Genomic DNA, 26,691 nt, shown 5'->3' on the forward strand with positions numbered 1-26,691 from the left:
CTTACCACAAGAGCTCAGGAGAGTGGCCCGCTTCTTCTCCTCCGTGGTGATATCGTTCGCCTCGAGGTGGAACCCGAACCTCAGCAGGTAAGCGTCCCAGTCCTCGGTCGCTGGTTCGAAAGCTTCGAACTTCGGGCTATTGGCCATAGCTGCAATCGCTGCCACCGGCTCTAGTGGTGCCTGTTGCTGCTCTGCCACAGCGAGTTGCAGCTCGCAGTTGTCCATCGTGGGGTTGGGACCAGCGGGGCTGCCTACCCGCACTAGTATCCCACCTTCGTCGCCAATTGTTAAGTCCGACGCTTAACAAAATGGTCAGAGAGTGATTTCAGCAAAACTCAGGTTTATTTCAGCTCGACGATCACTTCTCTAACACGGTACAACTTCTGATAGCCCGAACAGCTTTTCCATTGCAGCTGCTCGGTATTTAAACATTCCGGGCTAATGTAGCCACGCCTACTATACAGTTATCAACCTATCAGGTTGAGCGAATAAGGACCAATCAGAGTCTTTCCCGCTTATATACATTTGAACCTGATTGGACGCATTAGTCTTGAACTTCAATCCCTGTTCAAGACGAAGCTTAACATTGCTTCCTTATGAGATGTTTCACATTACATCTTAGGTATTCCTGGCAGCTTCAGAATACACTACAACAAGTTATTACAACACTTGGAACAACCTCCCCAGAACTTAACTGAGATACTGGTTTCTTATCTCACTCCATATGTTAATCTCATTCAGTCCTTACATCTGTATTCTCATCAAGAAAGGCCATACACCCTCTTTATTTTCTTGTATTTCTTATTTGGAATAGTAGGTTGGAATAGTGATTGTAATGTAATTTGGAATGGTAGATTGGAATGTATTTCTCTGGTCTGGTGACAGAGGAGACATAACACTGCACAACCAGTCACCTCACCTTAAAGAAAAGGATGTTGTTAGTTACCTGCATGTTTGAGAAGAGGTGGATGGAGCATAACAACAGGGTCTCAGTTAATTACTCTCAGCATTCCACAATTAAGAAGGGTACATTTATACATCAATCTCCAGTTTTGATATATTACTATGTTTTCCCCTGGAATTAAATCCAAACAAATGGTGACCATATAAACAAAGCTTGTTATTCCTGTTTGGTCCTTGCATCTGTTAAACGTCTTCATTATGTTATATGCTAATTTGCTGCTCACCCACTACCTATATGTATGGAGGAGGAGGAGGAGGAGAAGGAGGAGGAGATTGGATTTATACCCTACCCTTCACTCGGAGTCTCAGAGCAATTTACAAACTCCTTTCCCTTCCCCTCCCCACAACAGACACCCTGTGAGGTAGGTGGGGCTGAGAGAGCTCTGACAGAAACTGCTCTTTTTCAAGAACACCTCTGACAGAACTATAGTTTGCCCAAGGTCATCCAGCAGCTGCGAGTGGAGGAGTGGGGAATCAAACCCAGTTCTCCCAGATTAGAGTCCGCACACTTAATGACTACACCAAACTGGCTGTTCCATTTCAATGTATCTGAAGAAGTGTGTGTACACACAAAAGCTTGTACCTTGAATAAAAGTTTGTTAATATTACGTAGGTTTTTTAATAGTAGGAGCTGAACTGTCTAAGACCAATTTTTGCATGGGAAATTAGCTGTATGTCATCTGTGTAGAGCAAAATTGAAATAGTCTTTCCATCTACTTTGACTGAAAAGAAATGAGGACCCGACAGGAACTCTATCATATCATTTGTGTATAGATTAAAAAGCAGTGGGGCCAAAATACAGCCTTGGCATACACCTTTTGTGGTTTTCACCAACCTAGACAATTGGCCATGGACACCTAATCTGATCTTTAAACTGGTGTCCATATAAAGGCCTTTTATATACTCTAGCAGCCTGTTATCTATATTCATATTGCTTAGTTTTCTCCATAAATGGTATTTTGAGATGAAATCAAATGCAGCTTTGAGATCGAAAAATATCACATATAGTTGCCTAGATGTTCCATTTGAATATTTATTGATAAGGTGTTGCAGTACAAGGCAATGGTCCAGGGTGGAATGCCCCTGCCTAAATCCAATTTGCTCTGGTGCTCTGTCTTGCATAAAGCTTTCCTATTACATTCAACAGGCTTATTAGTCTATAGTTAGCTGCAGGGGTCATTTCGTAGAAAAAGAGGTACTGGAGCTCATTAGCATAACTCATTAGCATAACTTATTTGCATATGCCACACCCCCTGACATCACCAGAAGTGTGTCAGAAGGCAACACCCACTGCTCAGGTTCCACTGGACTGTTTTAGATTGCTAGCTATTGGGGGGGGCATGCAGCAGCTATTGGGGGGGCATGCAGCTCTGTCCTCGCAGAGGAGGAAGAGCTTGAGCCTGAATAAAACTTGGTCTTAAAGGTGCCACAGGACTGTTTTGGACCGGGGGGCCGGGGGGAGCTCTGCAACTTACCTGGCTGCTTCTTGCTCTGACTGAGGACTGCTGGGAGCAGGGGGTGTTACTTGTTGCATGTGCCCACTCCCTGGGCTCTTTACTGCCAGAGCTCCGCTCCTGTGCCCTCCTGCAGGAAATGACCCCTGGTTAGCTGGATCAGTATGCTCCTCCTTCTTATAAATTGGGGCCACAATAAAAGAGGTCCATTCCTGAGGGAACCTGCCAGACCTATCTATATGAGTAAACAGGGTGGCTAAAACAGGCACCCACCAGTCCTGAAAATCCTAAAGCAAATCAGGGGCAAATAAAATTTTCACTTGGGGTTTTATTACTCCTAATGATAGAAGTTAGGGATTTTATTTCACTAACAGATACAGGGAACCACGCATAAGTATCAGGTTGCTTGTGTTCATAAGCCATCAACATTTTTATGCCAGTACCATGAACACGTTCTAAATGTGGTAAACAGAGCAAATGAATCTGGATTACAGATCGGAAAATCTACAACAACTAATCTGGATTATTTTCTATAGTTTGCTCGCAATGCTTCAGTTAAACAATCCAAAAGTAGGACTGAGTTTGTGGATTTGCAATAGCCCATAGCCATGGACCCAAGACTAGTTGATATAAATTAGGAGGATGGCAGACTGTGTACATAAAAATAGTTTGTAGTAGAACAAAATTCGAGGCTAGTAGGATCTTAAAGACCGACAACATTTCCCAGGGTATAAACTCTTGAGAGTCAAAAATCATTTTGTCACAAAAATCATTTTGTCAGACACATCCAAAGAAGTGTAGCTAATGAATTGGGTTGCCAATCTCCAGGTGGTGGCTGGAGATCTCTTGCTATTACAGCTGATCTCCAGGTGACGGAGAACAATTCACCTCGAGAAAATGGCCATTTTGAAAAATGGGCTCTATGGCATTATACCAAATTGAAGTCCCTCCCCTCCCCAAACACCACTCTCCTCAGGCTCCACTCCCAAAATCTCCAGGTACGTCTCAACCCAGGACTGGCAACCTTACTAATGAAGTAAATATGAAAGAACTCCACCTAAGCTTTAGCTAACTTAACTTCCTTCCTCGAGCTTTGTCACACTGGAGGGCTGCGCAGCTTTGCTCCCAAGGCTTGCGTCATGGCCCTGCGGGCTACTTCAGGAACTGCACAGTTCAGTGATGCATCCAGATTAAGCCTTTGGGGGCTTTAGCAGTTCAGCTTGAATGGTGACAGTGTTCATGACTTAGACAAAATAGCAAAGTAGTATTTGAGACTTCTGTGCAATCCAGCTGTTTGCCAAAAGGCTCTCCTTCCAATGTGAGGATTTTAACAAAAAAAAGAAACTCACAAAGGTTCAGCTCAGCTCCATCCAAAGTAACATTTATTTCTGTTTGAGGCAAAGAATATCACATTTCTGGGTTCTATTTAAGTCATAATTCACTGCAATTCTCAGTATCCCTGGAGTTTAGCTGAAATTCTCTCATATATTCTCAGAGCATAATACATTTTATTGCTTGCAGACCTGTTCTGCAATTGATTGAGGTTATTTTTGAATTTTTTACCCCATCATGCAAATTTTGTACTTACTACAGCTTCGCTGAGCATATTCTCTACAGCATTTTGAACAACACTGGACCCCAGACTGACCCTTATGAAAAATTGCTTGTTGCCTCTTCACAGGTTTATGTTTCATTACTGTTCTCAAGCTTTCCTGGTTTCATAAAGAGCTGTACCAGAGACAGATATGTTTTAATAGCCAGTAGCAGAATTTAAAAATCACTTAGAAGCCACACATGAGTTCATATTTTCCTGGCTAAGTCATTTGTTCTATACTGTGGCCCCAACACAGAGAACTTTCAGCATGCATATTTGGTACATTGGCCTGTTAAACGGCTTATAATAATAGTCACCTTTAAATTCCCTTGACTTAAGCTAGCCACAATAATTAACTTGTCCCTGTAATTTTGATGGGATTTATATGCAGCTATGTTTTCTGGGATCTCATCTAGCAAGTAACTATTGTTGAGACCAATTAAATGGTTACACCCATTATTAAATGGTTTAAATTAAATTATTGAATGGTTACATCAAATTATTAAATTATTATAAACAATTAAATCTAGGAATGCATGCCGAAGCCACAAATAATAAAAAAAGACTGACCACTGTTGGGTACTTTGCTATTGTTATTACTAGCCTGCTACCCGTGCTTTGATATGGTATTTAAGTTCCATAAATCCAGTTATAATACTGATGATGTGAAATTTGAAATGTGACATTTGTTGTAGGAATTCTAACAGAGAAGATGTAGTGTAAGAAATTAAGTGAGACATACGTACTTTTCTCTCTCTCTATTGAAGGACCTCTCTCTAGACCACATTGGTGGTTCTGCCCTCAGGTGCTAGGATCACCAGGCTGCTTGGGGAGCTCACTCTGGAGCAGGCCACATAGAACTGTCCATTTAAGAAGCAGTCATCTGTTAAGTCAACTCCTGCCACCTTCCACAAAAGTGATGGCCTCCCTACTGCAGGAGCCCATTAGCATAACTTATTAGCATATGCCACACACCCTGACATCACCGGAAGTGTGCACCAGCCCCTCTGACAGGCAGAAGCATCTGGGATACATTCTTTCCCCCCTCTCCCTTCCCTTCGCCTCCAAGTTGGGTGAAGGAAAAGGGGAGGGGGAGGATCTCAGGCGCTTCTGCCTGACAGAGATGCTGGCGTGCCCACAGCCAGCCTGGGTGAATTATAGAATCATAAACTCATAGAGTGGGAAGGGCCCTCCAGGGTCATCTAGTCCAAACCCCTGCACAATGCAGGAAATTCACCAATGCCCCCCACACACCCCAGTGACCCCTGTTCCATGCCCAGAATATGATTTAAAAAAACCCTCCAGGATCACTGGGGGGCAAACTGGCCTGGAGAAAAATTGCTTCCTGGCCCCAAAGTGGCGATCAGCATTTCCCTGGGCATGTAAGAAAGGGCCACAAGAACTAAGCACTGATGCAACCCTTCCTGCTCTACCTCTCGTGATTTGCCTAAGTTCACACAATCAGCATTATGACAATAAAGCCCCTACAACTGTATACAGAAATACTGAGCTTCCCTACCATTTGCCACAACTAGCCCACCACACAACCAGGATCAAGACTCCTAAGTGGACCAACAGACAGGCATACACTTGTTTGAGAAACTGAGTATTACATTACAACACCTCTGGAACATTACAGATCAGTAGAGGCAGCACTGCACAGTGGTCAGAGTTGCAGATTGATGTGGGGAGACCCAGGTTTGTATTCTCACTCTGCTGGCTGAGTGACCCCGGGCCAAATCTCCCCTTCTCTACCTAACCTACCCCACAGGGTTGTTGTGAGGATGAAATGGAGACTCATGGACAGGGTCCCCAGCTTCCCTGGCAAGAACACTATGTTAAGAAATCTCTCACAATGATGCAGCCATAGCAGGCAGGAGGGAAGGAGGCGAATACCTCCAGCGCCAGAGACTTGTAGTGGAAGAGTCAAACTTTGGGGACTCACCCGTGCACCAGAGGGCCAAGGCAGCAGGAGGCAAGAAGCCTGGGCGAGCTGGGCTCCTCCATGCCTGGCAGAAGATGAGTTGCAGAGGCGAGAGGTGGGCAAGCAGAAGAGGCACTCAGCCAGCCGCACAAGCTGCGTGCAAAGAAACTCCCACTGCCCCAAGCTTCAGGGCTGCCTCATTAAAGGAGTGCGGAGGCCAGATTCGCAAATGAGAAAAAGCAAGCTCAGGATTTGTGGGTTGCATTTGGGCTGTGGAAGAGGAACTGGCTCCATTCCTGGAGTTCTTTCAAGTTCCTGCGCTTTTGGTTTTGCTTTTTGCCAATCCGCCTCCCAAGACTGCTCCAGGTGCTCCGGCCTGAGGGCTGCTGGGGGCGGGGCTCGAGTGCTCATTACTCATGGAGCTGAGGCTCAATGTCTCCAGCTGCTTCGCCGCCTTCCCTTCCCTTGGTTTGCTTGGGGAGCCCGAGCAAGCCAGCTGCTGGAGGGAAGGAGAGGCATTGTTTAAACCACCTTCCCTTCCCTTGGATTGCTCAGGATCAATGTTCCCTCTAAGCTGTGGAGTCTTGTGAGCAAAAATTCTACTTTGTGAGCTACTGGCATTAAAGTTGTGGACTAGCGATTAGGTTACTGCATAAATTAGTTTGCCCTGGAGCTATCCTTCCTCAGCTAAGACAAAAATGTGTGAGCCAGAGGCTAAAAAACTGTGAGCTAGCTCACACTAACTCAGCTTGGAGGGAACACTGCTCAGGATCCCCGCGGCTGCAGAGAGCCCGAGCAAGCCGGTTGCTGGAGGGAAGGAGAGGCAGTGGTTTGCTCAAGATCCCCGTGGCTGCAGAGAGCCCGAGCAAGCTGGCTGCTGGAGGGATGTGCATTCGGTTCGTCTGAACCAAATGCACCCCCGAAAATGGCCCATTCAGGCCCCTTTCAGGCTGCTACGGGTCGAATCAGATTCTCTGATCTGAATCGGCTTCCAGCAGTTCGGCCCCATTATATCCTATGGGCCATTGAAGTAAATGGTGAAAACATAGGGTATATTCTGGGGGCTGGAGGAGAGGGGGTTTGAGGGAGAGGCTCCAAAATCACAGGCGCTTATGTGCCCGCCCCCTTGGCTCCTGACTGGCAGGGCGGTGCTCTGGTGTGCTCCGGAACCGAGGCCTGCCTAGCAGAGAGATGGAACCTCCAGTAGGGCTCACTGTCCTGATGGTACATAGGGGAAGAAGCAGTCCTTCTGACATATCATGAGCATGCTTTTCAAAAGAAGAGGAGGAGGAGGAGATTGGATTTATACCCCGCCCTTCAATCAGAATCTCAGAATGGCTTACAAACTCCTTTCCCTTCTCCTCCCCACAACAGGTACCTTGTGAGGTAGGTGGGGCTGAGAGAGCTCTTTCCAGAACTGTCCTTGAGAGAACAGCTCTGACAGAACCAAGGTCATCCAGCAGCTGCAAGTGGAAGAGTGTCCTAGATTAGAGTCCGTGCACTTAACCACTACACCGAACTGGCTCTCATGCCATTGATGCTAGAAAATGTAGTTAAGGATATAGGAGTTATGGAAAACTACATTTCCCAGGAGCTGTTATGCCTGGAACACCGCTGCAACAACTTGACAAGGCTTTGATGTCAGCCCTCCTTGCTATGAGTGCTCCTGCTGTTATCATTACTAGCAAGTAGTTGGGGAGGAAGAAAGGGTATCAGGGAGGTCCAAGGGTTCAAAGGGGAGCAATGTGGAGAAAGTGGAAAGCAATTGTGTCCTAGTATGCTCCTGATCATATAATTCAAAGCACAACGACAGCTAGGGATGCCAGCCCCCAGGTGGGACCTGGTAATCCCCTGGAATTACAGCTCATCTCCAGACTACAGAGATCAGTTCCCCTGGAGATAATGGATGCTCTGTATGGTGGCCTCTATGGCACTGTGCCCCACTGAGGTCCCTGTCCTTCCCAGGCTCCACCCCCAAATCTCCAGGAGTTTCCAAGACTAGAGCTGGCAACCCTACCCCCCATCCCCTGCCAATGGCTGGTGGGACCTGGCAACCCTGAATGAGACTCAGCCTTCACAACAGAGCCAGTGTGGTGTAGTGATTAAGAGAGGTGGGCTGTAATCTGGAGAACTATACGAGACCTACTGGGTGACCTTGGGCCAGTCAGAACTTTCTCAGTTCCACCTACTTCACAAGGTGTCTGTTGTGGAGAGAGGAGAGGGAAGGTGATTGTAAGCTGCTCTGAGACTCCTTTGGGTAGAGAAAAGTGGGGTATAAAAACCTAATCTTCTACACTTCTTCTAAAAGTTAAGGCATTTATTTTCCAGTTCTTTTGTACTGGAAATTGAGACACACACCCCAATGGGAGGAGATATGCTATCCATCACACATTTATATTTTTAAAAATCTGTTAGAGAGAAAACTATGTTGTGTGGTGGTTGTGTGAAAAATGTGTGAGCTGGAGGCTAAAAAAACTGTGAGCTAGCTCACACTAAGTTTAGAAGGAACACACTTGGAAGGGAGACCACCAAGGAAGACTCTGCAGAGAAAGGCAAGGGCAAATCACCTCTGCTTCTTACTTGCCTCCTAAGTCCCTTGTTGGGGTGGCCATAAGTCAGCTGCAACTTGATGGCACTTTACACACTCACACAGACAATGCCTTTGATTACGGTTCAGAGCATTCTTATTGAACAATGGTGGCATTGTGCAAATAGAGCAGCAAAAGCTGCAGGGACTGTTGCTTCTGCCAGATTATTGGGGAGGAGCTGTGGTTTAGGGGTATAGCATCCGCTTTCCATGCAGAAGGTCCCAGGTTCAATCCCTGGCATCTCCACTGAAAAGCATGTGGCACTAGGAGATGCCTGAGACCATGGAGAGCCACTGCCAGTCTGAGTAGATAATACTGTGACTGTGATGGGGCAACGGTCTGATTCAGTATAAGGCAGTATGTATGTATAATCCAGGATTTTTTGTTACAGTATGGAAAAATTCTGAGGCAGTATATGAGAATGAAGTCAGTGTGGTCCCCATCCTTTACTCTTCTCCTATGAGCACTACTTGTAACATACAGTTGCCAGCTCCAGGTTCGGGAATTCCTGGAGATTTGGGGGTGGAACCTGGGGAGGGTGAGGTTTGGGAAGGGGAGAAGCCTCAGTGGGATATAATGATATAGACTCCAAACTGCAAAGCAGCCATTTTCTCCAGGGGAACTGATTTCTCTAGTTTGGAGATGGGTAGTAATTCCAAGAGTTCTCCAGGCCCCACCTGGAGGTTGGTAACCATACTGAGGAAAGGCACAAATAGAGACCACTAATGAAGGTGCTGTGTGCTTTCATGCTGCCACAGAAATTTAAAAGGTCTGGGAGAAAAATATAAAATGGTTCAGAACAACTTCGTTTAAAGAAAATATTATAAAAATGTTCTACAGATGGCATATATCTCCAGTTAGGTTGAATAGGTTTGATAAGAAAATCGGGACAAACTGTTGGAAATGTAAACAAAGAGATGGAACTTTTTTTCATTTATGGTGGCTATGCAATAAGGCAAAAAAAATATTGGAAGCTGCTCAAAGAGATGATTGATGAGATGTTGGGTAGAACGATACCATTCGAACCGGAATGTTTTTTACTAAACTTTATCCCAGATACCTTTAAGAAAAAGGAAAGTTATTTAGTGATGCATATTATTACTGCAGCCAGGATTTTATATGCTAGTAAGTGGAAAAATGAAGAAACTCCTACGAGAGAAGAAGTGATTAAAAAAATATTAGAGGTTGCTGAGATGGAGAAATTAAAATTTCTTATGAAAGAAAAAGGATGGGAAATTTAAAAAAAATTGGTTAAAGTTTTATAGATGGTTAAATGAAAAACAAGGATGGAATCTATATGATGAGGATTAAAGACAAATAAGTGCTTTATGGGAAATCATTAGATAAAAAAGCTAGGACTTGATGAGAAACCAGAAGGAATTGTGGAATCATTATAAATAAAAGCTATGATATGTTAAGTTTTGATTTTGAAAATTTTGGTTGAAGTTTTCTAGATGGTTGAAGGAAAAACAAGGATGATATATATGTAATAGGGAGTAAAGACAAATAAGTGCTTTATGGGAAATCATCATATATAAAAGCTATGACTTGATAAGAAATCAGAAGGCAATATATGGTGGAATATGGGAACGTTTCTGCAATCTATGGATGTATATTATGTTATAAATTGATATTTTATTGTAAAAATGAATAAAGAAAATGTATTTAAAAAAAAGAAATTTAAAAGTTATGGGTAGGATTTTCAGGTTGCAGTCTGGCATCCCCCCGTCTTGGGTTGCCAATCTGCAAGTGGCACCTGGATATCCCCCACTATTTCAGTTGCTCTCCAGATGACCAAGACCAATTCCCCCGGCTGCTTTGGAGGGTGGACTCTATGGCATTACCATTTGCTGAGGTCCCTCGCTCTCCAAACTCCACCTTCTCCAGGCTCCCCCCCCAAAAGAAATCTCCCAGTATTTTCTAACCCAAAGCTGGCAATCCTACCTTAGTCTGACATGAATTTCACTGAGGAGCACTGGAACTCAAGGTGAGATAATGCGGTATCATGCATAAGCATTTGCTTCCAGTTCCAAAGACACTCAGAAGCCCAGTTCATTCCAGATCAGAAAGAGATTTTGACAGGGCATTTGGCCAGAAGCCACCAACTATTTGAAGAAGGAAACTATTCAGATTATGAACAGACATGAAGATTGCAAATTCTAAGAGAACACTGTCTCTAGAACCTAAACTTGCACCCTTGGATTTGAATTTCCTTGTGCACGTCCCAACCAGTCTGCTGCAACATTATAATTATAAATTGTGTTTTTGTTATTTCTCCTACAGACCCCTATGTTCGGAGGCAAATAAACATTGCAACAGATCCATGTGAGAACAAGCACTGTTGTTTCCTTTGGCTCTTTCCTTTGTCACTTTATTAACTTCTGTAATCAGTGTTTGTGCAAGAATGTCAGCAATTATGATTGCAGCCCAAGGTATTTCCTGGATTAATGAAAAAGTTGATAGCCCAAGGCTCTGCCGCGATCCATTAAACTCAGGCAGCTCTTCAGTCCTCAGGAAATGCCTGCGGCTCAAGCTGTAATTGCTGTTAAAATTCATTGGGGAAGTTAGTCAACAGCCCCCCCCCCCCAAATTAAATATTCTCATTTGTGCCTCCAGGCACAGTGGGAAGCACCAATTGCAATGGATGTCTGCTTAGGTTCTGAGCAAGTCAAGGAAATTACCAGGAGCATAGTTATAAATGTCAATTTTATAGTCAAGCTACCACCAGTCAGTCATAAAGTTCACATAAATTACAATGCTTCCAAAAATAAATTTTCTAAGCAATATATTCCGAGCAATGAACATTAAAAAATGAACACACTGTTTTCACTGAGGTCAGGATACAATAAATTAGTAAAGTGTTGGTGTATCTTGGTATGTGAGAAGCCCGAGAGAGCAACCTTTGTGTCTTAGAGCAATATTCTTAAATATTGTTGCCATGGTACAGAAGAGGACATTCCCAGCATTTATATACACAATCCTTTCTTTCTGCTTCTCTTTCCTCTTTAGATCCATGAAACTGCTTGACGTTGTACCAGTGCACTAAATAACTGCAGCAGAGGCCTACATTTATTCAAGTCTTGGGTTATAGGCCTAGATTCTCTTAAGAGACAGTCTCCCAAACTAAAACTTTTCAGCAAGAATGAGCCACGTAACAGACACACAAGCCCTGGGACCAGACCCTGCAACAAACACAGATGTCAACTCTGTGCTAAATAAACCCCGGCAACACTGTTCTTACAGCCAGGACCTAATAACATCAGACAGACCACTAGGGGCTCCTCCACCAGCTCCTCCACCAATGTGACATTTGTATGACCTTTCAACAATACCTTTCCAGAAGAGATCTCTCCCATAGCATAGCACCCTCTTAGGATCAAATTACCTCTTACTCCCCCCCCCCATCAGTTTTAAAAACTTTTTTTCTTTTCTCAAAAAGCCACCCTGGGATGCTTATAGCCCAACTGGGAAGGGGGTGGGGGAAGATTCATATATCTATACATTTTCTCCAGAGGCAAGTAAAAGTAGCTGAGCAGTGGGGTGTTTATTTCCAGGGAGAACTGCAGGGGGAAATAGGATAAAGATAGCATCCCAGCAAGGGAGAAATTAGGTTCAATCTGATCCACAAGGATTGTTCCTCCACCACTGAAATCACTGGTCAGAGACCCCTCCTCTTCACCTGGATCCTTCCCCTCACTGCTTTGGAACCTCTTCAGTGGCATTAAGATTTCCAGACTAAGCAGCGCATGAAACTTTCTACTCTGCTGCTCTAAGACTCCCACTCTTCCTTCTTCCTAAGTCTCAACCTTTCACTGAAGCACTATGCAAAAAGAACCTGCATCCTCTGGCCCCCTGCCCCCCTCCACCTGGGGACACTGTGCAGTGAACAACATCAGGGGTGGGGTCTGACTTTCTGGACCAGCCTCATGTAGGAATATCTAGCATAACTAGGACAGCTTCCACTCGGAGTCTTCTGATTTGCTTGTTAAAGAAGAAGAGATTGGATTTATACAGTGAAGGGCAGGGTATAAATCCAATCTCTTCTCTTCTACCCCACCCTTCACTACCCAAAGGAGTCTCAGAGTGGCTTACAATCTCCTTTCCCTTCCCCTCCCCACAACAGACACCCTGTTGAGAGAGCTCTTTCCAGAACTGTCCTTAGGAGAACAGCTCTGAAAGAACTTATGACTGACCCAAGGTCACACCGGCAGCTGCATGTGGAGGAGTGGAGAGTCAAACCCAGTTCTCCCAAATTAGAGTCTGCGCTCCTAACCACTATACTAAACTGGCTCTCCTACACTGTTGTTGCTAGTTTCATATATGTTGGTGTAAAATTGTATGCTATCTAGTTATCTGCATTTCAGGAATTTCCCAAATTTAGTATTCCATATTGCTCTGTCAATCTACCAGAATGTCCTGCTTTTTCTTATGTTAATTTTACATGTCCAATAACTATTAAAACTTAAGTATTGTTTCCCTCACTGTCTGCCATTCCAAGTCCCTTCCAGAGTTATTTCCCAAGTTTGTGCTTGTTTCAAGCATAGGAAAAAGGTTGCTTGACACAGAAATCTAGGAGTGCCTCGGCAAATTCTGGGAGCTTGTGAGGCAGTGCTTGGGAAGGGTGGATTTTGGGAGTATTTGACATCATTTCTGGGTGATGTTCTATGAATTTCCCCCTAATCTGTATGGTAAAGACCATAGAGACATGGAAAAAATTCATCACTTTGGAGTTCATTTTCCAGCAATTTTATATTCCACTCCTCAATTTCTTGAAGGTAGGGAATTGGGACTGACGGTAGTGGGTTGCCTTCAGAGAGCAGGCAAATGGTAAGTTATATTAAAAGGTGTAACAGAAAACATTTTGGCTAAATAAATAAATGTAAAGGTGTCTAAGTAAAAACATCAACAGCTAAAAAAGCAAGAAGGCTGAGTCAGTACAACCACTGGTAACATACAAAGTACCGGCAAAGAGGTCATGGAGCTTCCAGAGCCAGATTTGACACTTTTCCATCTGCAGTTCTTTCCGGAAGATTTCAACGTATCCCCAGACATCTGAGATTCTGCTCATGCCCTTCCGAGTCAATAGAGTCCCTCCCCCATATATTATTTCATTGCTCTTACTATGCAGAATAAAGAGCCCTTTTAATTACGCCTTTATTAAGGTCATTTAGATTTTAAGGACAATTAGTAATCCAGTCCGAGGAACTTTTGCTGAAACACTTACTGGAGGACAAATCCACGGCTATTTCAAGGAATGTTGCTAAATTTCTTTTTATTGCAATTACAAAGCGTAAGCACCTCCTCAATACTCCTTGAGATGTTTGTTTGTTTGTTTGTTTGTTTGTTTGTTTGTTTGTTTGTTTGTTTGTTTATCAACAGCTAAAAAAGCAAGAAGCCTGAGTCAGTACAACCACTGGTAACAGACAAAGTACCGGCAAAGAGGTCATGGTGTCACAGAGTAGGATGCCCCTTTTGCAGATAAAAAACGTTTAGCTTCTATGGATACCATCAAGACCCCACAGAGGCAGGGCCTTTCCACATTCCTTTAAGAATGGACCATGTTTTGTATGTCCATGGTGATTATCCAGTTTTTCATACTGCACATTTCCACTTTATGGAAGTGAATGAAGAGAACTTGGGTGCTTGGAGTTTCGTGTACTCACACTGAGCAGATTTATCTATTTATTTATTTACTTAACGTCATGTATAGCCTTCCTTTCTCACTGAGATGCATGGCGAATTTAAAAAAAATATAGAAAACAGTTCAATTAGACAGGACAAATCATACAGTAACAATGCTAAGATGACAGAAATTAGGAAACAATGCAAACAGAAACCTGTCTAAGGGAAGATCTATCATAAACAAGGCAGAGAGTAGATTACAAGGACAGAAGACAGTGCAATAAAAGCAAGGTGATATATACAATGAACACAAGAAGCTGGCCTTATACTCAATCAGACCATCAGTTCATCATGGTCAGTATTGCCTACGCAGACTGGCAGTGGCTCTCCATGATCTCAGGTCTTTCACATCACCTACTACCTAATTCTTTCAACTGGAGATGCCAGTGGTTGACCCAGGGACCTGTGCATGCAAAGAAGACACTGTACCACTGAGCCATGGCCCCTATCCAAAAAAACCATAATTATTACAATAAACAATTGTAATGGACTGCAATCCTGTTTTCATATAAAAGTGTCCTCCTGGAGTGTTTTATTACACTGCAGTTCTGCTCTCTTTATAAAAATCCCCCCCCCGAATATTTCTGTTTTGCACATTCTGTGGAATAGCAGAAGTGTCCTGACCTACCTGGCCTCTTCAGGCAGGTTGCTCCACATGGTGGGATCCAGAGCAGAGAAAGTTACAGCCTGCTAAATTGGCTGAAGTTAATGGGGTTAGAAGGGTGTAACTCTGCACAGGATTTTGCACTGTCAGTCTAAAGGATTTTTGTATGGGTGCTGTACAGGGGGTGTTTTTATGCAAAAAATATATTCAGAAACAAAGTACTGCCTTTCCCCTCCCTTTACAAAGGATGCCTCCAGGAACATTATTGTGTGGGGCAACGTATTGCTCCATAAAAGCAATGCTGTGCTCATTCCCTTTTCATTTTTTCCCTCAAGCAGCTCTTTCTGAATGCCAGCTTCTAGTGGTGCTTGGTTAATTTCCCATTACAGGATTCTACAGTACTTCCAAGTCAATGAGACTTTTTTGGATAAATCTGCCATCAAGCAAGAATAGAAGAGATCCGCTAGGCTAGGGGTATGATCCAGCCAAAAGTTAAGGACATTTAAGTAATTGATTTAAACGAAAGAACCAATTACATACTTAAATCTTCCCCTTTCAAGTCAAAGACAATGGGCTTATCGTTGGCTGGACTGTGACTCTGCCATAAAAATAAGGGCAGAAAATAACAAATCAGATGGTCACCAAGAGAAATATGAGTGACAACTGCACATAAAAGGATCTCCTAGTGGTTTCTTTTGCTCTCTAAATCAAGTTGTGAGTTCAATATTTCAAAATAAATCTTAGTAGCTTGTCAGATCCTTTGTTTCTTGACTGCAAGTATAATAAATACCAGACATGTGAAGTAATAGAATAGCCAAACGGAGTGACTCACTTTCTTGGCCACAGGAAGAGGAGAACATTTAAACATTGTTTTTCCCACCAGAGACAGATAAGTGAAGGTAACCACTTCAAATGACAAGTTTGCCTGAGGATCATCCACATCCAAGAAACCTAGTCATGCTCTGCAATTGATCCAGGCATGAAAATATTTCCCAGCAAGCTCCGGCAGCTCTTTTTCTACAACAAGACCCCTGCCAGCACAATAACTAACTGTACACAGTCAAAAACCTTCAAGAGACTGTGTATAAAAATAATCATTAAGGGAACAGCTGGCCACTTTTACGCACATGACTGTCTTCATCACATAATAACACTGAAATGAGTGGAAGCATTAATATGTTCTTGGCCATGATAGAAACAAGAATAATAAATGTTCTCCTCTCACTGAGAGGCATATCCAATGGGGAATCCTTCAGTAACAAGGGCTCCCTTTTGCCACATGAGAGCTCCTCTCTCATCTCCACCCAGCCTCCCAAATACAGTCCACTAGCGGGAGGGTTGTTGATGCTTATATGGTTTCCAGGTACAGGATGCACCTGTCTTCCAATGTGTTACATCAGGGCATCCCTACCCACCACTGTTCTCATTTTTCACTGAATGGACACATGACTACAAGACTTGGAAAGCATATGAGCATTATTTCCCACATACAATCTGGGGGCAGGCTTATGACAATTATGACATTTAGAAGTAAAAGGACAGTATGAATCTGAAGATAAGCTAGTTTTCTCAAGGCTTCACATATCCCTCTCCTTTTCCGGGACATTTTACAGTTTTGTAAGACTTAGGAAGCTCAAAACACCATCTGGCCCAATATCTCCCAGCCGTGGGTCAGCCCACACACGTCCAAAGCACAGCATGTCACAGGCAGAGAGAGAACAAGTGCACAGTAAAAAAGGTCCTGCAGAGTAAATAGCTCTGGCTGGGTCAAGAAAGCATGAGGAAACAATGGCAACCCTTTCCAATTGTGTCACAAGCAAAGAGCCAGTATAAACAAAAGGCACCAGAGATGACTTCAGAGATGGAATGATTTGATGAAGCAAGTTATTTAAAATGCAAGCCAGATAATTCTTTATGGTTCTGGGGACAGCATACAGGGGAGAAATTAGCTGCAGTAGATGGAGAAACACATATAGCAGTTTTCTATATTTCCCCCCCAAAGATCAGTTGGGAATGCATTCATTTTAATTAATTTATTCACATTGGATTTCTAGTTTGCTCTGCTCCTTAAGTCCTGGAACAGATAGTACTACGTTTAAAAGATGTATTCAGTTCTAATGAGTAAAATAGTTGAAACACCGTAAGTGCTAACATAAAACTTCCCCTAAAGAAGCAGGTTCATAGCTTGGGAGTGCTGCCGGACCCCAGCTTCCTGTTGGATAAAGCTTTGGTGAACAAGCTGTGGCCCTTCCTGAGCAAAAGAAGATCTTGCTACTGTTCTGCATGCCCTGGTAACATCTAGATTAAGCTGTTGCAGTGTACTCCAGATGGGGCTGTCCTTGAAGAGTATCCAGAAGCTACAGTTGGTACAGAATGCTACAGCCAGAATGTTGACTGGAATGGGTCATAGGGACCATCTATATACTATTAGACACCTGTGGCCACTATCAGTGGCTATCTAAATTCACAGATTAGGACCATGTGGAGGCTAAAGAGAGAACATACGAGACGCCAATGTTGGATCAGGCCAAAGGCCCATCCAGTCCAACACTCTGTATCACACAGTGGCCAGAAATACCAGTGCCATCAGGAGGTCCACCAGTGGGGCCAGGACATTAGAAGCCCTCCCACTGTTGACCTCCCCCCCAAGCACCAAGAAGACAGAGCATCACTTGCCCCAGAGTCCCTATCTATAATTTGTGGCTAACAGCCACCGATGGACCTCTGCTCCATTTGCTTATCTAATTCCCTTTTGAAGTCGTTCATGCTTGTAGCCGCCACCACTTCCTGTGGCAGTGAATTCCATGTGTTAATCACTCTTTGGGTGAAGAAGTACTTCCTTTTATCCGTTCTAACACGACCGCTCAGCAATTTCATTGAGTGCCCACGAGTTCTTCTATTGTGAGAAAGGGAGAAAAGTACCTCTTTCTCTACCTGCTCTATCCCAATCATAATCTTATAAACCTCAATCATGTCACCCCTCAGTCGTCGTTTCTCCAAGCTAAAGAGCCCTAAGCGCTTTAACCTTTCCTCATAGGGAAAGGGAGCTGTGGTGGCTCAAGTGGTTAAGATGCTGAACTGCAGGCTGTAGAAGGTCAGTAGTTCAGCAGTTCGATACCTGGGTGCCGCATGATGGAGTGAGCTCCCATCTCTAGTTCCAGCTCCTGCCAACCTAGCAGTTCAAAAGTAAGAAATTGCAAGTAGATAAATAGGTACCACTTCAGTAGGAAGGTAACAGGGTTCCGTGCACCTTGGTGACCACGGAAACGTCTTCAGACAGCACTGGCTCTTCAGCTTTGAAACAGAGATGAGCACCGCAACCCTAGAGTCAGATTCGACTGGCTTTCGAGCAAGGGAACCTTTACCTTTACATAGGGAAAGTGTTCCAACCCTTTTATCATTCGAGTTGCCCTTTTCTGCACCTTTTCCAAATCTGTAATATCCTTTTTAAGGTGTGGTGACCAGAACTGCACACAGTATTCCAAATGAGGTCTCACCATTGATTTATATAGGGGCATTATGATATTGGCTGATCTGTTTTCAATACCCTTCCTAATAATCCCCAGCATAGCATTGGCCTTCTTTATTGCAGTCACACACTGTCTCAACATTTTCAGTGAGTTATCCACTTCTGCACACTTGGGGCACTCCCCAGGTTTGCAAAAAATCTGGGGAAAAAACACAGGGGTTTTACATCCTCCGAAAAATAAATTACCTTGGCAGTCAGCAGTGAGACACAACAGCCGTGATGGGTTTGGTGGTGGCAGCGACTGCAGCAGAAGATGCTGACTGCTGCTCCATGCCTGGCAGCAGCATGTCTCAGGGAAAAGGCACAGCTTTTTGACCCAATGCAATTTTTGTAGTTACATGGTATATGAGTGTCTCCCCCCCTTCAGATAGCCTTTTCCAGACATTTTTTCTTTTTTTTGTTTTTTAGGACCCCTGGAGGAGATTTTTTTATTTTTTATAATACTACCTAAACTACAAAGAAAAGAAGGGAAGGGGAACTACAACTAAGGAGAAAGAAAAGTAACCCACACTAAACTAAAAACCCAAGAGTAGGAGATCATTACCCTGTTAAACTGCAGTTAGTAATGAAAAAAAACTGTTAATAAACAATATACTTTGTGAGATCCTGTCTTTCTAATCTTATGTGTTAGTTTATTACTTGTTATGAGAAGATTTCCAGAGCATCTCCTCTAGCTCTCTTCGTAAGGGCAATTTTCAGAGTCCTTCCACCTTTACATCTATGCTAATTCTCTCTAAAGTCTTGATGGCTTCTTAGACATTCACTCGAAATTCTGCAACCCTCCTCCGTCTCCAAAGGGATAACACCGCCAGTCTTAAGCCTCTTCCTTCTTGGTCTCATCCTCAGGGCCCAGTGGCATCTCACAGGCTTCTTGATCTTGAGGTCAGGTTCAAGCTCTTTTCTATCAGCTGAATTTAAGACGACACTTTCTGAAAACATCTGCAGGGAAGGAAGTCCTTGTAAATCTTTTCTGTTTCTCTCATGCTTTCCCTCCTTGTCTCTTTGAGATCGCTGTTAGTTTTAGTGTCCATCTCTTTTGCTTTGATAGCCCTTTGTTCCATCTTTTCTGCTATTGTTGCCAACTGCAGCTGCCGGGACACGAGTTGTTGATTTATCTTGGCAAGCTGATAGTTAATACCAACAAGTTGCTCAAGAATCGGCTTGGTGGCTTCTGCTATGAGTTCTATAACTTTCACTTCCCTTCTTCTCGGAGTTGTTTTTGCTGACTTTTTTGGAGTGTCCGCCATTTTTACACTTTAATTCCAATATAAAATCATTTTCTCCCCGGCTCTGAAAATCACTTATATGCTGTTTAGTCACATAAATACTCTCCCATGGCTTTTCGCTTCCAAGTATCGGTTTACAATTGTCTCTTTCTCTCTCTCTCTCTCCTCCCTCCTCTGCTTATCTAAATGCATCAGAGAGGCCTCCCTCTCTCAGCACGATTCCAGTCACTCAAGAGGTTTTTTTGGGGGGGTCACTTCAAAGTTTTCCGTTTACAATTGTCTCTCCCTCTCTCAGCAGGATTCCAATTGCTCAAAAGGTTTCGGAGGGGGGGAATTTACGCTTCTGTTTACGGTTCGCTCATTTTAACTCACAGTTCATTGTTTCTTAACCACACTCGTAATTGCTTATTCGCCAGATCTCCTGCGCTTGACTGGGTCGGCACATCTTGTGCCTCGCTAAGAGGACACAGACAGCGGGGAGGACCGTCAGGGCAGAGGGCAGCCTCAATTTCCCTGCAGATAGCAGAAAAAGAGGCTCACTCTCAAAGCCCTATGGCCCGGGGGGCCTCCCTGACCCCCCATGGAGGCACCGATCCAGCGGCACCCCTCCCCTCCGCTGCTGTGCAGAGCGCCCTCCCCGAACCTCGGGAAAGGCATCTGCCATCGTTGCGCCATAGACACCGCCTCTTCCAGACATATTTTCCATGATGCTGAGAAAATTATTGGAACATCATAACTGGAGGATATGATTTGCATTAGAATTTAGATTTTGGTATTCACATTTGGATTGTATTTAATGACAAGAGTTAACATTGGAGCCTGCTTATTTTGTGTTGTACACAACAAAATGTTCTCACTCTCACTAAGGAATTATAAATTAAAGAAAGGTTCATTAAGCACTTTCTATAGCCTGCCAGCTGCTATCAGGCAGGGCTCAAGTCATCCATTTTCTAGCCTAAAGTGTAAAAGAACTGAAGTGGTTTCTGTATTCCACATATCATTAACTGCACTTCAGCTGTTCTCTGCTTCTGGGGATGAAAGCAACCAGGATGTAGATTGCCTGTGTGCACCCCTACCTTTCCCATTCCTAGCACCCAGAGAAATTATTATGGCTACATGATTGCATGGGCATTGCCATGCTAAGGTACATTGCCAGGCTCCACATGCTGGCAGGGCAAAATGACCTGGAGCAAGTATACACAACAAGCCTCTGAATTAAGCCCAGGAAACTATATAATGTCAAAAAGATTTTTCTTACTATAAGTTTAGCAAGATATGCATGCAAGAGTATTATAAGGAACTGCATTCCTTTTTTCCCCCTCAGTACAGTAGAAACGATTGCTATCATCTCCTAAACACAAATTATAAAGTCACTGGTGGAGTCTGAAACATAGTCAGCCACAGAGCACATTCCAGATACAGTCTGGTTCAGAAATGTAAACAATGTGAGGGGTTTGGTTGTCATTTGCAGCCTGCAACTAATTAAATGCCTATTCTGTACCACCTACCAAGGGGAAAAACTGGAAAGGAAATAAAACACAAAAGGCAGACTATACAATTCAAGAGCCAGCCTTTTGACTTATGTAAATTGGCAACGCTACATGTAAAGCACAGCAGCGGAGTCCCTGAAATCCAGTGTTGCTGTTTTGAATTATGCCAGCTAAGAAACTGGCTACAATCTTGTGAGTGTGTGTGTTTGTGCATGCGTGTATGACTGAAAATATTTGCATCTCTCCTTCCCATGAAACATAGTCAAGGCAACCCACAGAATCACTTCCAAACAATAACAAGCTTGTTTTCCTTTTGCTATCAAACAGAGGAGGCCAAAGTGGACTTCTCTAAGGAAGCCATTCCAAAGTTTCACTCCCACCACAGAAACCCTGTCTCTGCTTAACGCTGCCTAGGAATGGCAGGGTAGATGTTTCATGCGACAGTTAGTAGCCATGTCGGTACCAAGCTGCTTAGGGGCTGGAAGGAAGTAACAGAACTCTGAATTGTTCCTGAAGTCAACTGAAGCCAGTAAAGGTGTAAGCACAACAGTAATAACTGTGGTAAATCCCGGTTAACAAACGGACTGCAGCAGACCAGCTGTAGTTCCCTAATGCTTTGCAGAGGTCATCCTACTGAAAGTCAAGCTTGGAAGCTGTCAAAGTGTATACGACAGTGGCATACCAACTGAAGCTAATGAAAACCACACCGGTCCTGGATGACATACGAGTGTCCTAATCCTTTAGCACCCTGATTCTTTAGTGAAATGCAACCCAATCCAAAATATATTGATTTTAATATGCAGGATCAATTAAAACACTGACTGTTATCACCTCATACTTGGCTTGATTGAGTTTTAGTTTGTTAGCCCTCATGCAGTCCATTACTGATCACAAACACTTACTCAGTAGGTTAACCACCTCACCCAGATTAGATGAAAAGAGCAACAGAATTAAATATCATCAACATCATATTCACAGCATGCTTCACTCCCAAACCCAACCTCTCCCAATGGTTTCTGGTTTCATGGTGACATTATGATTGACAAGATAGAGATTTGTGGCAACCCACATAATAACCACCATAAAATGGAGCTGAAGGATACTATGGTGGAATATATTGAAATTCCCCTTGAAGTTTCATCTCTGCCTTCATAAACACAGATATCACAGGTAGCGGCCACTGCTAGAGCTGCCTTTTATCATCTTCGGCTGGCGCAGCAGTTGGTCCCCTTCCTTAGCCGCGACGATCTGGCCACAGTGATCCATGTGACGGTCACCTCGAGGCTAGACTACTGTAACGCTCTCTACATGGGGCTGCCTTTGTCACAACTCCGGAGGCTGCAGCTGGTGCAGAATGCGGCAGCCAGGTTGTTGGTGGGTGCCCCTAAATAGGAACACATCCAACCTGTGCTGAAGGTGCTGCACTGGCTGCCTATAGTGTACCGGATTCGTTTCAAAGTGCTGGTGCTTACCTTTAAAGCCCTACATGGCCTGGGTCCGACATACCTGAGGGACCGCCTTTCCCCATACAGGCCCCAAAGAGCACTTCGGTCGGGGTCACAGCACCGTTTAGTGACCCTGGGCCCTAAAGAGGCCAGGCTAGCTACCACGAAGGCCAGGTCCTTTTCGGTGGCGACCCCTATCTGGTGGAATGAGCTCCCGGAGGAGATCAGGGCTCTGCGGGACCTTTTACAGTTTCGCAGAGCCTATAAGACAGAGCTCTTCCGCCAGGCTTTTGAGTAGGGGCCGCCGCTGCCACTACCGCCGCCACTACCGCCGCCACTACCACCACCGCATATATGTGGAGCAGGACCGTCGGGGATGGACCGATGGGAAATGGGAACATCATGGCTCATGCCGTCTCCCTTTTGATTTTGACTTTGGACCTCCTCATGACATGTAATGGAGAATGTGCAATCTAGTCCTTCATGTATCTGTGAGATATTAATATTTTTAGCTTCTGTTGTTTTAACGCATCTGTTTTATAGCACCTTGTGCCCTGTAAGCCGCCCTGAGCCCACGTGTGGGGAGGGCGGGATAGAAATGGAATGAAATAAATAAATAAGAAATAAACAGTAAAGTGAGCAGCTCGTGCAAATGACAAAAACAGCAAAACCAGGCTAATTAGAGTTTTCTCTGTGCTGCAGGTATACAGAAATTGTTCCCTCTGCAACAATTCCTCATAGCCCATTCTCCCCTATATCCAACCTATTCTACAAATGCAGTAAGTACTAATATATTTCTGGGTACAACTGAAGGTTCTGTTGTTTACCTGTTATATCACTATGATCCATTTATCTGAGAGGCCACCTTCACATGTGACCCATGTCAATTTCTATGTTGTGTGTGGTTCTTCCTATTCTGAGTTCCCATACCATGTCAGAAGAAGATATCTTTGCCAAGGAGCAGGCATTTGCTACCATTCATATGAGGCTGTGGAACAGCTTCCCTGAAGATGTTCAGAGTTACTCTTGTCTTGTGGAACTTTTTCCAGAGGTAGGCTACTACATGGGCTTTAGGAGTCTTGTAAGGAACCCCACTCCCTCCTCCAGCTGCGACCCCCTTGGTTGGTGTGGTCACCCTCTTATTTTGGACTTGGTTTTTTTAATAGGCATCCCCTTTCAGAGCCTAAGTGCCCGGGGATCTGAAACTTGAGGTCTCATAAAGGCACCTTGGTTCTGCCAAGACATTGAAAGCCCATGGATGAAGAAGGGTATGCTCGAATTGTGCAATCTCCCCCAGCTCAAGTGGCATATCTGTTCTCAAGAACAAAAAACCTTTCAGTGCTAAATTCTAAGATATGCCCAATGCAATCCTATCCCTTGCTCCAAGTGATACTTCATCAAGGTAATGTGAACCATTTTCAGATATAGACAGCTGGGCAACCCTTAAGTATTGCTAATCCAACCCAGCCATTGATAAAGGCAGCCTAATATCAGAATCACCCAGGATGGGCCATCAGGAGGATGCTTAAACCCATCATTCATTCCCAGTTCTTTGTCAATATGTTAAACCCATCCAACGATCACTCAACCTTGGATCACTCAACCTTGGTGTTGCAGGCTCCTCTCCAGACCTCAAGCCCAGGATTTCAGGCTGTATGTCCCTTCCCTAAAACTTCCCAATTTCCTCCCTTTTCCTTTTAAATCAAGTGTACCCTCTTGCTGGTGTGTGTGTGATTGCTTATGGAAGTAGTTCTCAGGTGCTTAGTGTAGGCTCTTTTACATTTTTTCCTTTTATTTATTTTGTATACAATAAAGCTACTTGTTTGTGTTTAAAATCACTCTAACTCTCCTTTCTTCCTAATTTTATTGTGGGGTGCTCCTACAAAGATCCAACCTGGTATACATAGACCAAAAGCCTTGTGTTATTCTTTTCTGGAACTCTAAAGTTAATTTCTCCCTTCTCCTGGTCCAGTTTGGGTAACAATCTGGGTCATTGCTGCTATTAAGTCTGTAATGATAAATTATTGTCATTGCTATATGTTGTTTTATTTTTAGGAAGACGCCATGGCTTTGGAGAGGTGAACTTTATAGCTTTTAAATAAATGAGAGAGATCCTCTTTGTGACAGTTACATTTAGGAAAAAATAATTTGCTTTCTCAAAACAAAGAAACACCAGAGACTATTGAGAAAGTCACCAAACCACAATAATGCACAAGAGAATCCAGATCAGATGTTGCCAAATATCTCAAAGCTCTAGGCAGATTTTTTTTTTGTGGCAACCAAAACTTTTGGACAAAGCTCTAGCCCCAACATTGTCATGTTTTCTTTGCACATTCTCTCTTGTTGGACTGAGATGAAGGCAATGTTGGCAGGTTTTCTAACATGAGAGACATTGTGAAGGAAATACATTATTTGAGAAGAATGTCTCCCTTTAGAATTAATAATCTTGAGCCCTTTGGCAGAGAAACCATTTCAAAATAAGAATCAGCCTCTTTTGGTACAGAAGAAGCACACCACAGGCCTTCTGGAGTTTGACAGGCCTCCTGGGGGTAAGAGACAAGAAAGCCCTTGTAGTGTGAAGATATTTTTTCCTTTCCAGAGACACTGCCAGTGGGAATTCTTTTGCAGTAGCTGCACGGGGACATCAGCCAGCTTCATCTGCTTTCTCCACAGCACATCTGACTGTGATAAAATGAGCTTTGACATGACTTCTAAACCCACCGAGATTTCTGCAATCTGGCTGACAATATGTTTGAGAGTCCCATTCAGAATATGCAACATTTTTGAGATTGTGGACTAAAACTGTGCAAAAAGCTTCACGTGTTGCCTCGCATTTCTTCAGCTGTCTCAGACCCAGAGCTTCCTAATGATGCACAGGTATTCAGAACTCCCTATATGTCTGCACATGACTCCAGAAGAAGGGAGCGGGCTCTTATCTTCAGTGACTAAAACATGGGACTGTTACTCCAAAGTACTCTCCTGTATGCATCTAAGCCAAGAGAAATGTGGTACCGTCTCTGCAACCACAATGTTCTGGCTTCTAGCATGTTGCAACATTTAGCATAACTCTCCATTGAAAATTTTTTTTTGTTGTTTGGTTATTTGGGGGGGGGGGAATATATCCTGTTTGCTTCAGGAAAAACTGTTCCCTGGAGAGCACAAAAGCATGTGTTACCCAAGCAACTTAGTGAGCCTGGCTATTGCTGAAGGATAATGCTATAGCCTCATGGCAAGATGGGGTGGCAGCACTCCACACATCTCATATTGAATTAGGCCACTAGTCTATCAAGAACGGTATTGTCAACTATCACTAGCCGCAGCTCTCCTGGGTCTCAGGCAGACATCCTTCACATCACCTACGTCTGATTCCTTTAACCGAAGCTGAGTAAATGATTCCTCTTAGTCAGAAACAAGCAGGATAAGTAGTTTCAAGCAGCAGTCACCTTTTTGGACTCTTGGGAGGCCAAAGCAAGTGAAAAAAATGAGTTCTATCCCTGTGATCTCTCATACAGAGGCTAATATGTGAGTCAACCCCTCTTCTCCCCTTTTCTAAGGTCTGTAGTAAGCCAGTGCACTTTGGATGGACAAATGTTTGTGTGTGTGGGGGGGGTGCCTTCTGAACATGTGATTTTTGAGCACAATGGCTGATACTTGAAGTCTACGGAGAAATTGGAAATACCATAGCCAGATAAATAAAAAGAAGCTCATCTAAGTGAGTGGCAACTTAATGGACAGTTAATAAATAACGCACTATCTTGCTGTACTTTTCTTTCATTTATATGAGATGAAATCGAAGTTATAAAAGTGGGTGCCAGCCCACATTCTGTATGTTGTAAACTGGTAAAAAGCATTACAGATAGAAGCATTAAACACTCAGGTCAAAAACCATAAATGGTTGCCAGTTATAGTAATGGGAAAAGGGAGATCAGACTGTTCAAGTGAGACTGAGAATTTAGGAAAATCCTGAGGGGATATTGTGGCAGGTCAGATGGTGTTTCCAAATTGTCCCACACACACAAACACACTGCAATCCCTTGCGAGAACCCACTTGGCATATTCTGAAGGCAGTACCACAGGTTTTGTTCTCCTTTTTACTGTGTAGTAAACATACTCATTTCCTGAAGAAATCATGGGTGTTTCTCCATACCTGACAGTGGCAGCCAATGATGTGAAACAGAGGTGGTGGTGGTGG

At 43.7% G+C, this 26,691-nt stretch overlaps 1 protein-coding gene and 1 non-coding gene across 2 annotated transcripts in view; one reads left to right on the forward strand and one right to left on the reverse strand.

Moving 5' to 3' along the window:
• The window catches only part of FBLN2 (fibulin 2), a 225,170-nt gene that overhangs the window by 100,221 nt on the left and 98,258 nt on the right, over positions 1-26,691 (reverse strand). The window lies entirely within an intron of this gene.
• Positions 8,698-8,769, forward strand: TRNAG-UCC. The gene has a single exon. It is a non-coding gene; the product is annotated as a tRNA-Gly (tRNA).

The sequence above is a fragment of the Gekko japonicus genome, unplaced genomic scaffold, assembly GCF_001447785.1.
Source record: "Gekko japonicus isolate JY-2015 unplaced genomic scaffold, Gekko_japonicus_V1.1 scaffold695, whole genome shotgun sequence".
Lineage (NCBI taxonomy): Eukaryota > Metazoa > Chordata > Lepidosauria > Squamata > Gekkonidae > Gekko > Gekko japonicus.